The sequence below is a fragment of the Typopeltis vanoorti genome, chromosome 15 (genome assembly GCF_054136105.1).
Source record: "Typopeltis vanoorti isolate ZY-2024b chromosome 15, IOZ_Tvanoo_1.0, whole genome shotgun sequence".
Classification (NCBI taxonomy): domain Eukaryota; kingdom Metazoa; phylum Arthropoda; class Arachnida; order Uropygi; family Thelyphonidae; genus Typopeltis; species Typopeltis vanoorti.
In genome coordinates, this window is record NC_143563.1 from 1,214,020 (window position 1) to 1,230,049 (window position 16,030).

Sequence of the window (16,030 nt, forward strand, 5' to 3'; positions counted from 1 at the left end):
CAAAATTCAATGCGCTACACACACACACACGATATCAGAACTCCACGGAGTGTTAACACCAATCCATTGTACTTCTCTATCTTTTCAGGCGCTCCTACACCCGTAGCCAGTCAGAGCTCCACCAATGACGTTCTCCATGCGAGCAGAGCCCTGGACGGAAAGACCAAATGCTCGGAAATCACCGACGGGGATTTCAGCAGCACTGCCTTCCCCCAAGTGACGTGCACTCTTGGCGGCAGGTGGATTTCGGGACGTGGCAGCTCGTGAAGAAAGTGACTGTCTACAACAGACAAAACTCCATTTGTAAGTATCTTAGGATTCAAAACTAATTTCCATACTTGAGAACTGGAGGACTCTGTGTGTCGTAATAGTTGCAGGAATACAACACCTACATCAGCTAATTATTTATTTTCTGAATAAAATATAACCCAATGGTTTTAATTATTATCAGAAAATAAGACATAATTGCAGTTTAGCATCACGAAGAGCTGCGAAAATAATTCGGAAAGTGAAATGAAAAAAATGAGAAAACAAAAGAAATTCTTCGGAAAACCTTTTGGTAACGAGTTTGTACCTTATCCAAGCGAGTTGCTGTCCTTCATTCACAAATGCTGTTTGGCCTGTTGTCGATATCCCGGGCATGGTTTCTCGAATCTTTTGCGGTGATGACAGCAAATTTCACTTTATTTTATTTTATTTTTTATGGATGATGTATTGCTAGTAGGATGACGTTTCCGAAACCATGAACGAAGCAATATATCATCCGTAATCAACTGGTTCAATTCAAAAAGAAATTCATTTTCAATATATGTGTTAAAATTATATTTCGTCACATAAACATGGTGCTATATATATATATACCCTATAGATATAAAATGATAAGCCTTTTTATGTAACGTTTTTGTGTCAAGTTTTTGTCAAGTTATTTGAAACGTTTTGAAACTCAGGGTCTACCCCGAGTGTCAAGTCATCAGAATTCAAGGAGAACAGACCAGCAGTCCGGAACTCGGGGGAGGGGGGGGAGCCGTAGGCGTCAGGGGGGAGAAGCCCCCTAGTATATATATATATATATATATATATATATATATATATTATATATATATCTTGTAATTCCATTATCATTACTTGATTTTGGTCATTGCTCTGTTTATTCTCACAGAATGAAAATTTCCCCGAGTACAAACATGCCAAACACGGATAAAATTTCATAGAATTCTAATGATCGCTACATTTTCCAGTTTTTCCCTCCTGAAGTTCTTTTTATTTTTGAAAAAAAAAAAAAAAAGTACCTGAAACTCGCCTGAACACTTAGACGAAACACCAGATGGCGCAGTCGTCTGCTGTATCCTCATTAACTAGAAGGTGCCAACCTATTTCGCAAACATTATAGTTCAAACAGCGTGACATAATACTTGGAACTAAAACAACGGAGAGATCTTCTTTGTATGTTAGGGAAAAGTATCAAAAACCATTTAATTTTCACTGGGAAGCTTCGTTTGGTATCACTTGACTACGAAATGTGGACACTTATTCACTGAATTGCTTCTGTGAACGCTTTTATTTATTTTTAAATAAGTTATTCTGCAGGCTATTTTGAAAGTCATCAAGGTACAACCGAAAACTGGCCCAGGTATTCGTTATTATTATTATTAGGATGGATCTAGATCTTAGTTTTGGCTTATTCGATTTTAACTTTTCACCAAATAACATTCGCGTTGAACTTTTAATGCCCAGTGTTCTACTGACTTCAAACATGCGCGCTTAAGTATAATAAATGAAACGCACAGGACCAGGGATCGACAAGTACGTTAGCCTAACGTAAGTGGATTTTGGTGAGCACTTGCTGATATATTTTTATTTAATTTATAAAATACTTCTCCAACTGCGGCACGGCACCCTTAGTCACTTTATGGACTGCTGTTGACTTATTTTAACGTAGCACTAAGGGGAAGGGTCTTAAGGAAGAGTATATTTTGCGTAACGAGTAAGGTTTTGCATGATTTGTCGATCCCCGTATTACGACCAATGAGCTGACTCATAAAACTAATAGATGGTGATAATTTTATTGACCTTCCAAAATGCAGTGCACGCTGAAGATGCAATTTTCTTGGTCTGTGGTCTACCAAGAAATCCGTGAAAGGATAGAAGAATAAAAGATGTCCGCTATTATTTTGTTTTCTCTTTCACGCGAATCTCTTTTCTGATGTCTACAAAAGAGATTCAAATAAATGAACGATGGCGGATGAAAGTGTGTGGTTGGAGAGGAAGAAAGAGCGAGGGAGTGGATCCGAAGTAGAAAGAGGACGAATGTGGAAATAATCTTCGAAATATGTTCTGCGCATCCCAGGCGCGACATTCGAACCTACGTCTTTGCAACTAAATGGCATCGTGAATACTGGAGGGAGCGCCCCCCCCATAAGACCACACTGCCCTTTAGCGATTACTCCTAATTTCTGAATGAAGCAATTCCTTTCAGCGAGTTGAATGCGACCTTTAAATACTGCACTTGGTGATCAAAATAAACGAAAGTAAATTCTTTGCGTTGCAATTAATTAATTGATATTTCATTGCAGTTCACAAAATGTGATTTTTCTGTAAATTAAAATACGAAAGAAAAAATGAATTAAAAGTTTGTTTAATTAAATTTCACACAAACAAAAAAGGGGTTGTTTATGGCAAGAAACGACGTTACTTTGATCTTACTGATCGGGTGGAATGAGATTATGTTTCCTCTCTCTTCCAGACGAGGATTTTCTCCACGACTTCCAGATCGCGGTGGGCAACAACTCCATTTCGGCTGCCCACAAGCTCTTCCGGGGCAATCCGATCTGCAACGTCTGGGAAGGGATCGGCTTCGGCAAGAAGAACAGGACGTTCCCCTGCAGAGGCGGTCCGATCGTGGGCAGGTTCGTGGCCATCCAGGCGGTTAAGAGAGCTCGGGGCGACTGCTGCAGCGGGAACATGATGACCCTTCCTGAGGTGTACGTCACCAGGGAGAGCGTGTGACGCAAGAAAACTGCACGACAGGGTAAGCATGGCAAGCACGTGATTGCACAACGAGCCAATTAAATGATTTGTTAGACCTTCCACCTGTGTTTTGTCTTTTCTGCAAACTTAACCAGCAATTCTTCCAAACAGATAAAATCACCAAAAGAGAATCGGGACTCGACGTTGTTTCATAGAAGAACTTTTTTTTCTTTTATTTTTAATTTTAATTCCATCTATGAAAAGTTGTAAACCTGTAGTACGTTACTGTCTTGGGTGCAGTAAGGATTTACTACTCTGAAACTGCTCGGGAAACCAAATGTGGAATTCTTTCAAGCCACTGAGAACCTCAAAATAAGCAGAACTGTGGGCTCACGTCGGACAAAGAAATTCCTGTATCCCTATCTAAAGACATTCAGGTAAGGAAACATTAATACTGAAGGAATTTAGAAGGGCAGCCTGTTAGGTCGGCGAGCAGAGCAGATACGCTGACCATCCATGGCTAATAGAAGCAGGCCTGGTTACAATCAGACGGCTGCTGACAATCCATGATGAGGCTGATTGCATGCAGAGGGTGTTGATTTCGCATCACTTACTTCGGTATCCCGTAATATAAACAAGTTATGGGGTAATCATGTATTCCGAGCTCCCACTCATGAAACCTTAGTAAAGGTCGAAAGCAGTCTGTGTGATGTCCCTTTGCATAATATTTCGATGTACACCGACCCACCTAACTGCTTGCAAAACTTCTAGAAATAATTTTTTTTTCGTTATGAAATGATATGCGAAAGTAACTGGGGGGATGGGATCCAAATCACGATTTTGCATGCAACTGCATTGTCTCTCAAATTTAACCATTTAATTTTTTTTTTAATTTTAGTACGCAATTATTATACTTTTCATTGTGTTTGTAGTGGCGAGTGCAGCTGCGCATTAAGCCAACGCAAATCCTGGAAAGTTCATACAGTCATAAGCGAAAATATTACGACAACCTCGAGTGTTTCCAGATAGCCAACTGCACTGTTGTGCAACCTGGTTGGATTTGTTCTCATGAAAATCACTGGATCCTATAATCTCCACTAAACAAAAGTTCACCGCGTATCCTTACCTGAAGACCGTGAGAATGTGGCCGATGGATACGGACTCTTCGAGCAAGACATCGCCCAGTGTCACATGACTCGCACATTGTGCAAACATGATGAGCATATCTCTATAGTAGGGATTTCTTGAAAAACAGAATGAACTTGCCCTAAAGTTTTCTGAACTCGTTTATAAACAGGATTAACAATGGTAGAGAAGCAGCAACTATTTTCAGAGACGTGTACCGAAGGCATTTGACTCTGTCATATATCTCGTGTGTGTGTGTGTGTGTGTGTGTGTGTGTGTGTGTGTGTGTGTGTGTGTGTGTGTGTGTGTGTGTGTGTGTGTGTGTGTGTGTGTGTGTGTGTGTGTGTGTGTGTGTGTGTGTGTGTGTGTGTGTGTGAAGATTGATTTACTCGGTTGTTGTACATTTTTACGAAAAGATTGAATGACTAGAACGAGAGAAATGCAAACATAGTTTATTAGTACGACACAACTAGTTTCAGCTTGTATTAGCCTTCGTCACGTGCACATTAAAAAAAGAAATAATGCCAGTAAAACATAGAGGAAATAATTGTAAACAACACGGAAAGTTAGTGTATATATAATCAACGTTGAAACGTTGAAGTCTGTGCATTCAAAACTGTTATCTCCTTGGCTTCATTGTTGGGCGTATGCATGCATATTGCATCTCGTGAACGCCAGTATTTGATCGTAGTACAGTGACAGTCTGAAAGGTTGTAGCTCAGGTTGTTGTTGTTGGGATGTAGGAGCTTGAGAATGATTTCCTTTGATTCTATTATCTTCCTTTCTACTTCATCGTGGCAACGGAAAATGTTATTAGACTTGTCCCATAGGACTGTATGGCTAGGGTTTTCTTCATTAGAATTGGCCAAGAATAGAACATAACTAGACAAAGCTCTGGCTCGCGTTCTCTTTAAGTGACGTCTCTCTTGTGCTCCTCAATGCGTAACTCGATTGACTTCTCTGTTTGGCCAAAGTAAGGTATGTCACAGTTGCACCAGATCTGGTAAACACCAGGATATTTAAAATTATGATGACTAGGTTTCCGATGGTTCACGAGGGAGCGGATTTTAGGAAGAGGAGTAAATAAACTGCTTATGTTTTTTTTCCTAAGAACCTTAGCCAGTTTGGATGAGACGGTATAGAAATATCACCTTTCACCCTATTGGTCTCTTCATTACGGCGACCGGGAGGATTAAATAGGAATTTCTCAGTAGTTTTTTGAGAATAACCATTGAGTTGAAAAGTAGACTTGAGAAAATTGAGTTCTTTATTAAGTTCTATCTCATCATAGAAGAGAGCGAGTACGATGTCCTAGAGTAGAAATGATTCCAAGCTTCTGAGGAAGATGATGATGGGAATGGCTGTGGAGATATCTGTTAGTGTGTGTAGGTTTTCTATAAATCGAGATTTTAAATTTTTCTGAGGAACGGGTCAGTTTGACGGTCAAAAAAGGAAGAGAACCATTAGCTTCAAACTCAGCCGTAAATTTTATGTTTTGGTGTTGACTATTTAGATGATCAAGGAAGTACAAGAGGGATTCACGGCCATGGCTCCAAATCAAGAAAATGTCATCAATATATCTTTTCAAAATAATAAATTTAGTTTAATCCTTTATCCAAGTGTAAGCAAACAAAGTTTGCGCCTGAAAATATCTTCAGGACTGAGGTAAGGTGGTGCAACACCAGGAAACTCGTATCAAAGGTGGAGCAAGCTACCAACATTCCTATCTCAGTACGTCCCGTAATGCAAAGCACATCTCCTTGCGGACACGTATAATGCTATGCATTAAGGGAAGGGCCACTACCCACACTAGTTTCGACCTTTATTGAGTCTCGTCAGTGGGAGCCAAAGTAAGGTATGGTTTTTTACTGGTTATTTCTTTTTTAATGTGCACCTGACGAAGGCTGATACAAGCTGAAACTAGTTGTGCTATTAAACAGTTTTCATTTCTCTCGGTTCTAGTCATTCCATCTTTTTGTAAAAAATGTACAACGACCGAGTAAACTACGAAATTAAACTAAATTTATTATAGTCTAACCAAGTGAGAAATAAACTTTCAATATATTTTCCAAATTCTTGGTTTTAAAGGATAGGAAGAGATGGCTTTAACTTCCAGATCTTCTAGATTGATGTTAGCAAGCACAGGAGACAGCGGTTTACCCATCGCAAGACCATAATTCCGTTTATAGATGATTTCCTGAAATATGAAGTATCCTGAGTTGATGCAATGAGCAAATAAGTATCTTTTTTGATAATTTATCCTTGAGTAGAACAAGAACTTCGTCTTGCTGGAACATTGGTGAATAAGGAGACATGTCAAAGCTTCCCATGATTTCATCTTCCTTAATAACGATATCTTTTATACATGCTACGAAATCCGCGGAGTTTTTAATAAAGGACGATGACTTACCGGAAAAACATTTGAGAGATTTTGCTAGATGTTTGGAAACGTTGTATGTTGGAGAGTCCATATATCCATATACATGAACATTATAGCGCATGAATTTTGGACAGATTACCGATCCTCAGATTCATATTGTATTCACATTGTGGAGTACACACCACTGCGGAATGCAAATCTCACAATTATATTTGAGAAACATTTAATGCAGTTCTCGCTCAGGAGAGAATTCTTTAGTAAAAAGTGAAATGTAATGCAAATAATAAATGTAATGTTAAATAGAAAGATCCAAGGATTTCGCGTGCTTCCCCAGACGGCCTGTTTATCCTGATATGAATCCCATCGAAGATTTGTGGGATCATGTGGAGTACAGCATTTGCAGGTCGACTCCATTGCTTCGCTAGGTCGCTGACCCTCGATAAGGTTATTCTGTCTAGTTGGTTCAGAATACCTCGGGAAGCCTTCCGTAGTGTAGTGGAGTCGATGTCAAGCCGTGTGCAAGCGGTTATCTCGGCTCTTTTGTCGAGACAGTTTGCACGCTCTTGACTTTGACGTCTTCAAAGGATGGCCAACATGCTATTACGTAGGTCGCTGTTTTTCTGACCTACCTAATACTCCGAGATTTTCTAATCACAACCGACAATTAAAAATTAATTTGACATTTCGACCAGCACGCGCGCACACATTCCGAGCAGCGATACTCCGAGTTTGTACAAGCTTCGCAACATTCCAAAATGAAGGTTTTTTTTTTTTTTTTTTTTTTTACCCTCTTAAAGTTTTTGACTGCTATCTGAAAAGAGTCAACCTGTTCGAAACAGCTGTTAAGCCGGTGAAACCTTTATGAAAAGTATTAATAAAAGGCGAATATACGGGCGCTTCGACGGCGCTCATGTCTGAAAGGTACGTTAGCGGGTCTCATACGAAGGTAGGTGGGGGGTTTCCACTTGGAAACTCGGGTTTTCAAGTACTTTTCTCCCCAGAACAGGCAAACTCGAATTGCCTGTTCTGGGGACGAATACACAAGAAACCGGTTTAGAGCCCAGTCATAGACCTGAATCGTCAGTTATATGCCGGTCCCGAGTCCGGATAAAATGGGGGTGGAGATGGTACCATACATCCCCGTAAAAAAGGGGACTCACTGCCGTTGTATCATCATACGCTAAATAATAATGATAATACAAGTGGACACAAGACCCGTATCAAATGAATACCGTGTGTGTACCTGTAGTCAGGAGCAAAGTGATCTGTTGATATTCTCCTTAAAGAGATGGAAGGTGGGTGTGGTGTTTGGGAACTATTTCGTGGGGAAGGCAGTTCTAGAGAACTGAAGTGAATGGAGCAAAACACGAATGGAGTAGATGAGTCGGGATTTCATCTGCAAAACGATGTTGGGCAGCTGTTGTAGCAGATTTAACCAGAAATGGGAGCCATAACCGATGGCAGTTCAGCTGAAGAACACACGTGGAAATATCTGTAGAAGGGAAATTGCGGAAACTGACCATCTATCAGATCTTCGAGAGAAACGTCATCCTTCAACCGAACCACTTTGCTCTTAACTGGATCGAGTATTTTCTGAGAGGTGGACGTGCATCTCCCCAAATGTGAAAGCATTTCCCCTTGATTGGGTGGATTTGCAAAGAGAGAGTAACTGGAAAGAAAAGAAACGAACTAGAAGCAGTGAACATGATTAGGTTGTTATTGCCTCGTTACTGGATAGTGTGAAGATCAGTATTCAAAGCATTTGTTGTAGATGAAGATTGAGATGTTTGAGCAGTACAAAGTTTGTCACATGAGGAGGATGAGTGGAGAGTGCTGCTGTCAAGAAAACCTGCTTCACTTACCACAAACTTTGTTCAGTTCTTTATGCATATGAGGAAGAGATAATCCATTAGAAAGGTAATCCTTTGTAATCCAATTAAAAAGGAGGAACGCAGGGCCACAGGATAGCAATTTGCTGAAAAATCCGTCCTTGATATCAAACCGTATCAAATGCCTTAGAAACGTGAACCACAATAACAGCCCAGGTTTCTCAAAACCTCTCCATGGCTCGTGCTTATGAGATCTTCTGTGACGGTTGACTGGCAAAATGCATATTGGTGGTCGTTAGTTTGATGACAGTTCTCCAGGTCTCGAAGAAGCGGACTTTATTGAAGATATTCTATGGACAAAACTGAGGTGAGCAATTGGCTGATAATGTGTAAGTAAATATTTGTCCCTTTTTTGGGGGGGGGGGAGGTTTAGTGTATATTGACTTGCTTCCATCTGGGAATAGTGTGTAAATCACAAAGAACAATTATTAATTCAGGACCACATCTCTTCAGCGCAATTGAAGAGATCCCAATCAGGACTGGAAGCGTTTTTTGATATCCTGTTTTTTCACAATTCTTTTATCTTTCTGTAGAAGGAGGCATGCAGTGCAATAGTCCAGGAAAATAAGGTCATTTACCTAGGTCATCTATTCTTGAGTTGGATGAGAAGAATGATTTCACAAGATCTGCTTTTTGTTTAGCAATTATTTAAAATCAAATAATTCCTTTCAAATTTAGATGATAAACTGGTTGGTCGAGTGGTTAGTGTGTCTGCTCTCCAGCCAGAAGGCTGTTGGTTCGAATCCCGCAGTGGGCATCGATGCTTGTGATTGTCTGTGTAAATACTAGTGGTAGTGGTGGTTGGTGGTATATGCCGTTGGTAGTATGGGTCCCACTTCTGACCAGATCAAAATCAAGATAAGATAAGGAATCGTAACGTGATTGGTTGTTCATTTGATTACGTTATTGTGGGCGTGGGGTCATGACATTGGAATGTTTGAATTTCCCTGGGGGCATATGTGTCAGTGACATGAGTTCTTGTGTTTTGGTTCGCGTATGAAATTATGGGTGATGGTAGAGATAAGGATTCGTGTTGTGATTGGTGGTGTACTTCTGACCAGATTAAGATGAAAATAAGATAAGGAATCGAGACGTGAATGTTTGTTGTTATCAGATGAAGATAAGTGACGTCATTTGTTATTTGTAAATAAGTGACGTCATTTATTAGTTGTAAATAAGTGACGTTATTTTGAATGGAAAGGGAGATATATTAGTGTATAAGGAATCGTGTCGTGATTGGTGGGACAATTGGTAGAAATTTCTTTTGCCAGCACAACAAATAAATAGTTATTTCTTATTATTTAAAATGAATATTAGCTCTGTAATATATACTTTGTTAATTTCTGTGTACCTTTCGTTGATTTCTATGATTGGTGGGACACTTCTGACAAGATCAAGATAAGATAAGGAATCGTGACGTGAATGTTTGTTGTTATAGAGTTTGGAATGTTTGGAATTTCGCTGGGCCCTCGTCTGTCAGGGATATCACATGGTGTGTTTGGTTCACTTAAAGCATTGTGGCTAAATTTAGAGATAAGAATCGTGATGTTATGCATTTGGAAATTTCTGGGGAACATATGTCTCTCTGTGATATCACATTGTGTTTTGGTTTGGCTATGAAATTGTGGGCTATGTTTTTGAGATAAGATATAATATAAAGATATAAAGAGGGAAAAAAATAAAAAAAACGCGTTTTTTTATTTTTTTACTCCAAAGTTATCAGTATCAGTTGAGAGTGACATCACTAAAAGATATCTGCAAATGAGGAGCTTGCTCATCTCCACTTGGCTGAGCAGACATTTTCTGGAGGAGAGGAAGAGAAGAGGGGAGAGTATTGCAGGGAAGACCTCTGTCACCCTCTTGACTACCCTTTCACATCCACCACCTAATGCTATTTTTTTCCCTCCAAAGTTATCAGTATCAGTTGGAGGTGACATCACTAAAATATATCCGCAAATGATGAGCTCGCTCATCTCCACTAGGCTGAGCACACATCTTCTGGAGGAGAGGGGGAGAAGAGGGGGGTGATGGGGTTAGGGCGTCGGGTAGGGGAGTATTGCAGGGAAGACCTCTGTCACCCTCTTGATGACATATTCACTTCCACCACCTAATGCTATTTTTTTTCCAATCCCAACAATTTCGGACATATGTTAGAGAACTAGTCACATGGTCTAACATCAAAAACACTTTTTAAGGATAAAATACTTAACATAATAAGGACAAATAATATAGAATACCCTTCGAGCAACAGAGATAAGATTTGTCCTATGATGTCTCAAAGTAAGAATCTCACATCAACTTCATATCCAACAGCATGTAGAAATATGTCCGTGAATCATCTGTATGAAAGTTTCATTTTGGAAGGAATGGTCAGAGTTAAGGGTCAGGTAAATAGTACTATAAGGAAAAACAAACGAGTTAAGTGTCTTTGCAGTTGCGGCAATTTGTTCATCCCGTGCAGCTATCATATTATGTTGGGTGTTTTGTATCCAGGAAAGTAAAGTAAAATAATGGGTGAGCCACAAAAGTCATTGAAATTTTCTTTCTTCAGAAAAATACCACGATATTAAACTCTTCACATAGCTCTAAAAGGATGGAAACCAATTATTATTACGTACATTGTAATGTATTTATCCAGGACCACTTGGGAAAAGTTATGCAGGAAGTGTTCCGATATCTTCGGCTACTTGAAAAGAAGAGTTGACTACGAAATGGACCTCGGTGAGTGTTATATTCTGAAATGTCAAGATTGGGAACTAATACTTGATGATACAGGAACTGATGGAAGTAAAGTTTTTTCTATTAGTTGTGAAGAAGCTGAGAGATTTTCACCAAAAATGTACGACATTGATAATCATTTACTATTTTTGGAAACTGAATTACCATCTGTTCGTATCATGTAGAAAATTATTGCTAATCATTTAAATTCATCAATGGTAAAATTAGACTTTCAAGATTTTATCCAATTCGATAAAGATTCTTTATTTTGTGATATTTACGGACATTTTACAAAAACCCTTTGTGTATATTTGCTGACGAAAGAATACACAGAATGTTTAGGGAGGTATGGTGTCATTTCCAGACTGAAACAATATCAAATGTATGGAAGTGTGGTTACCATGGTATCTGATTTAAAAACTCTTTTGCATGACCAGTTATTTTGATGTAATGTAACAAAGAAACAGTGAGTAACAAAAATTTTATTCATTGAACCCTTTGGAAAATATTAAAAGTCTAAACTAAATATTTTTAGGTAATTACATGTTTCGAATTTTTCTTAGTGAATATACTTGTAAATAGTATTTCAGCAAAATAAAATATGCATTTGTAAACTTAAAGGAACAAAGATTTGTGCTTTTGTTGTTGTGTTTTTCCACAGTGAATTTTTTACTCAGTTATTCTGAATAAAAGGTAATTCATTAACATGTTCATTGCCTATCGCGCGATGCGAGACCTCACCAAACGGCCGATCACGCGTTATCGCGTGAACGTCGCTAACTAACTGAAAAAATAAAAGAAATTGGTCACCACATGAAATTCCAATTTTCAGCTTGGCAATGAAAGTGTTAAAGAATTATGTTAATGTAATTATGTTTAATTATTTAAGAAAAAATCACAACTGTGAAATTAATGCCAGGAATGGGGGAAAAAGTTTTGAAAACTGATATCTGTGTATTGATTATTTTAGAAATGGTCTAATGCTTCCTATTGACATTGTTTGAGTTATCTGAAAACAATTGTTCACATAATCGAAAAACTGTTAGAATTTGGTTGTTTTACAGAGAGCCTGCAGATAATTATCCCAAAAACATGACTTAAACTCTTAAAGTTTGGTATAGAAAAAATGTTTTTACTCTCCAGATAACAGAAATACACATTTTACCTTTCCCCACACAAAGTAAGATAAAAACACACCAACTACATCCAACAGAATGTGAAAACATATTGTTGAGTCATCTGCGCAAAACGTTCATTTTGGAAGGAACGGTCAGGGAAGGGTATAGTAAATGTACTATAAGAAAAAACCATAGAGTCGAGTGACTTTGGACTTAAGGTAATCGTTCATCCACTGCAGCTGCTGTTTTGTGTTGTGGTGTTTTGTGTTTGGTAATGTAAAAATAACAGGTGAGCCACAAAATTCTCTGAATGTTTCTTTGTGAAAAGTTCTAATTGTTTAGAATTTTGTAACAGAAAGTTAACATAAAATATATGAGCAGAGCTAATAATCAGTGAAATAATAATAATAATAATAATAATAATATTTTTTTTTAGAGTACCTGATTTATTTATTTATTTTTAATATAAATACACATACTTTTTTTATATCAGTGTCATGATTTATTATTATGCACCTTACTGACATATACATTACAATAATTTGCAGTCTATGATTATGAGGATTAGTTGAATGAGGTGGGCTAATCCCACCTATTTCGAAGCTAGGGTTAATTTGAATAATAATAATTTTATTTTTTTTTGATATGTTAATATTTTTATTGATCTGCTAAAATATTTACACATACAGTAAACATCTTGAGTGACATTGCAACTTATAGTTTTACAGAATTCAGCACAAAGTGTTACATTTATAACATTGGATTTCAATTAAAATTTTTAAAAATACTTTTTTGCCTTTATATTATGTATTTACAATACATGTTCTTCTAATATTTACAATAAAGATTATACAGAATTTTTGAATATAGAATACATAATAATAATAATAATAATAATAATAATTTTTTAATTTTTTATTTTATTTTTTTTTTAATAACAACAAAGGACAAAACCTTTATTACACTTGAATGTAGTAAGGATAAATAATTTTAAACTAGTGTGCATTCTTTAGTGACATCATAACCTTAAATAGACATTTTCAAGGTCATACCATAGAACAAGTATTAAACAAGGCACAAGAAAAACAGTGACAGAATTCTAATGGAACTGCTATTGCAACTTGTACATGGAAATCGACCATTTACTACATGTACACATACACTGTTGCGCATGCACATATTTACTTGTCTTATTACAACAAACTTTTGGGTTTAATAGCTGCGTTTATTAAATTGCACTGGAGAAAAGAAATGCTATTTTAATTTTCAGTTCAGTGTTAAACCTAATTGCATTTGCAGAGTCAAATAACTGCAATAAAGGGTATGCACTCATTTATAAATATTTTCAAGGACAAGAGTACTATGGATATGAAAACAAGCACATAAACCACTTAGTGAATAATAATAATAATAATAATAATAATAATAATAATAATTTTTTTTTTAATTATGTCTCAGTATAAGTTACATACAATAATAATATTTACAGTATTTACAATAAGGATTATACAGAATTATTTATTTATTTATTTATTTATTTTTTTATGTCTCAGATGAATTGCATACATAGTTGCTGTAGTAATTATATGCATATAATATTTATAACGCATTACAAGTGTGTATAACAGATACTTGCAAGTTAGTAATTTTCTTCCTCGAAGCTTAGCAGAGCTTATCTGATGAAGATAATAGATGACAGAGGGTGGTGGTTTCATGGTCGTTTTCCTATAGTGGTCACAAGCCAGGTGTTGATTTTACTGTTTGTTGGTACGTGCTTGAAAGACTTCGACTGCTATTACAGTTTAACTTTTTTTTTTTTTTTTTTTGTGCAAATATGGTTGGATTTAGACATGGTGTGTTTGTTTCTTTGTGTTCTTGTAGTGGTAGTCTTTTGAGAGGGGGGGGTTGTCGTAGGTTTGTGTGTGTGTGTATGTGTGGTGGGGGAGAGAGAAACAGGAATTGCTCTAATTTTCATTCTCGCTATAATATTTATATAGTGCCTGTTTCAGTTCTCTGTATGTTCCTAGGTTTCTGTTGTCGAACGGCAGTTTGTTTATCATGTCAGGTACGTAGAAGTTTCGGGTGGCTTTGCCGTGATGATTGTTGTACTTATATGTTATGTAGTTTGTTGACTGTGGTCTTGTTATTTGATATGTTGTTCTGGTTACTCTATATGTTGGGCTGTAGTAGTGTTTTAATATGACTGTGTAGTGGTATAAGTGTTTCACCTTAAATATTTTGTGTTTTGTCTGTGCTTCCTGCATAAGAGTGGGTTGTTCCCAGAATATCAGTTTTATCATTTTATCTTGCAACCATTGTAGCCTGTTAAGTCTGTAGTCTGCGCAGAATGCGTATGATGTGATTGCATATCTTAAAATGTTTTCACATAATGCTTTATAGATTAGTATTTTTATGTGGGTTGGGGCAATGTCTTTTAATCTGTATAGTTTGCTTGCTATTATCCTAAGCTTGGTATGCAGGTAGTTTGTATGAATAATAATAATAATAAAAATAAATAACTATTTATTTGTGGTGCCATATGAAGTAATCTAAGAAGAAGAATGAAAGAAAACGAATATGAAAAATTGACAGGGGGTGAAAAATATGAATTTTCAGTTTTGCTATAATTGATTGCCAATTTCTTTTGAATAAGAGTTCAAATTTATTTCCTAAAGAAATTTGTATTTCTGATGGACTTATGGAAAGATATGCATTGACAAAATCACCTTGTAGTTGGAAAGAATTACCTGAAAGAGTTAAAAAAACAGAATTCTTGGTTAATAAAATATAACCATCAGCTGAAGTGGGAAATTGGTTCTCTATCTCTGGACAAACAAAGAAATTGGATGATAGAATCAACATGCAAATATCAAATATTACTCGCAAAAGGAAGAGAAAAATCAAAAATATTAACGAGGTTAATACGGAGGCCTGTTCTTGATTTAAATGAAATTGGATGCCAAATATGTGAAAACATAACGTGTACTTTTAAATGCTTTTGGAAACATAACAAAAGATTTTGTGCTTTTAATAATTCTTAGAAGTATATGTATCGGTTTCAAAAAAATAAATATGCAACCGTTAATTTTGCTACAATAATAAATTCTCAACAATAACCAAATGAAAATTAACTATCAGATGAGTGTCACATTGTCAAAAACCTCATGATGGCAATTCCACAAGCTTGGAAGATCCTTTGAACAACAGTGCAAATTTAACAACAAGAAGATTAAGGAACAAATAAAAATATAAAAAAAGATTGTATTTTTCACTTTATTTATTTATTTTCTGTATGTTAGATTCACTAAATACAATTTGTAAATAATATTTCATTCAAATAAAATGTGTAAATTTAAATGAACAATCGGGTGTCGTTGATGTGTTATACAAATTTAAGTAAGACCATAAAATTTTTTTTTCTCCTTGTAAAATTTCGTGCCACAAACTAACCAGACTTTTTTTTTTAATCCACTCAATGAAACTGTGTCAACTCTTGGAAACAAAAGGAAATGGGTATTAAATTAATAGGCAGAATTTTAGTGGGGAATATTTCACCTGAAAAGTGACAATTTATTTATTATATATGTAGATACCTCCAATAGACTAGAAAAAACAATCGTACTTAAAGTACGACTGTTAGAATATGGTTATTTACAAAGGGACATTAGATATTTTATCCCATCAAGTTACTAAACTCTTAAAAAGTTTGTTGTATAAATAAAAAGGTATCCGTAGCACATAGATAACAAGTGAAGCAAATCAACATGCATATATATAAAACATACTCACCATTGAAAGAGAAAAACAAAAAACATTAACGAACTCAATAGCCT

The 16,030-nt window shown here is 36.5% G+C and overlaps 1 protein-coding gene across 1 annotated transcript in view; it reads left to right on the plus strand.

Annotated features, from left to right (window-relative positions):
* The first annotated feature begins 219 nt into the window (after positions 1 to 219).
* LOC150098297 (clotting factor B-like) overlaps positions 220 to 16,030 on the plus strand; it is a 57,452-nt gene continuing 41,641 nt past the window's right edge. The window contains exon 1 of the mRNA XM_090405025.1: positions 220 to 303. The gene's annotated coding sequence lies outside the window, so the exon portion shown is untranslated. The remainder of the gene's footprint in view (positions 304 to 16,030) is intronic.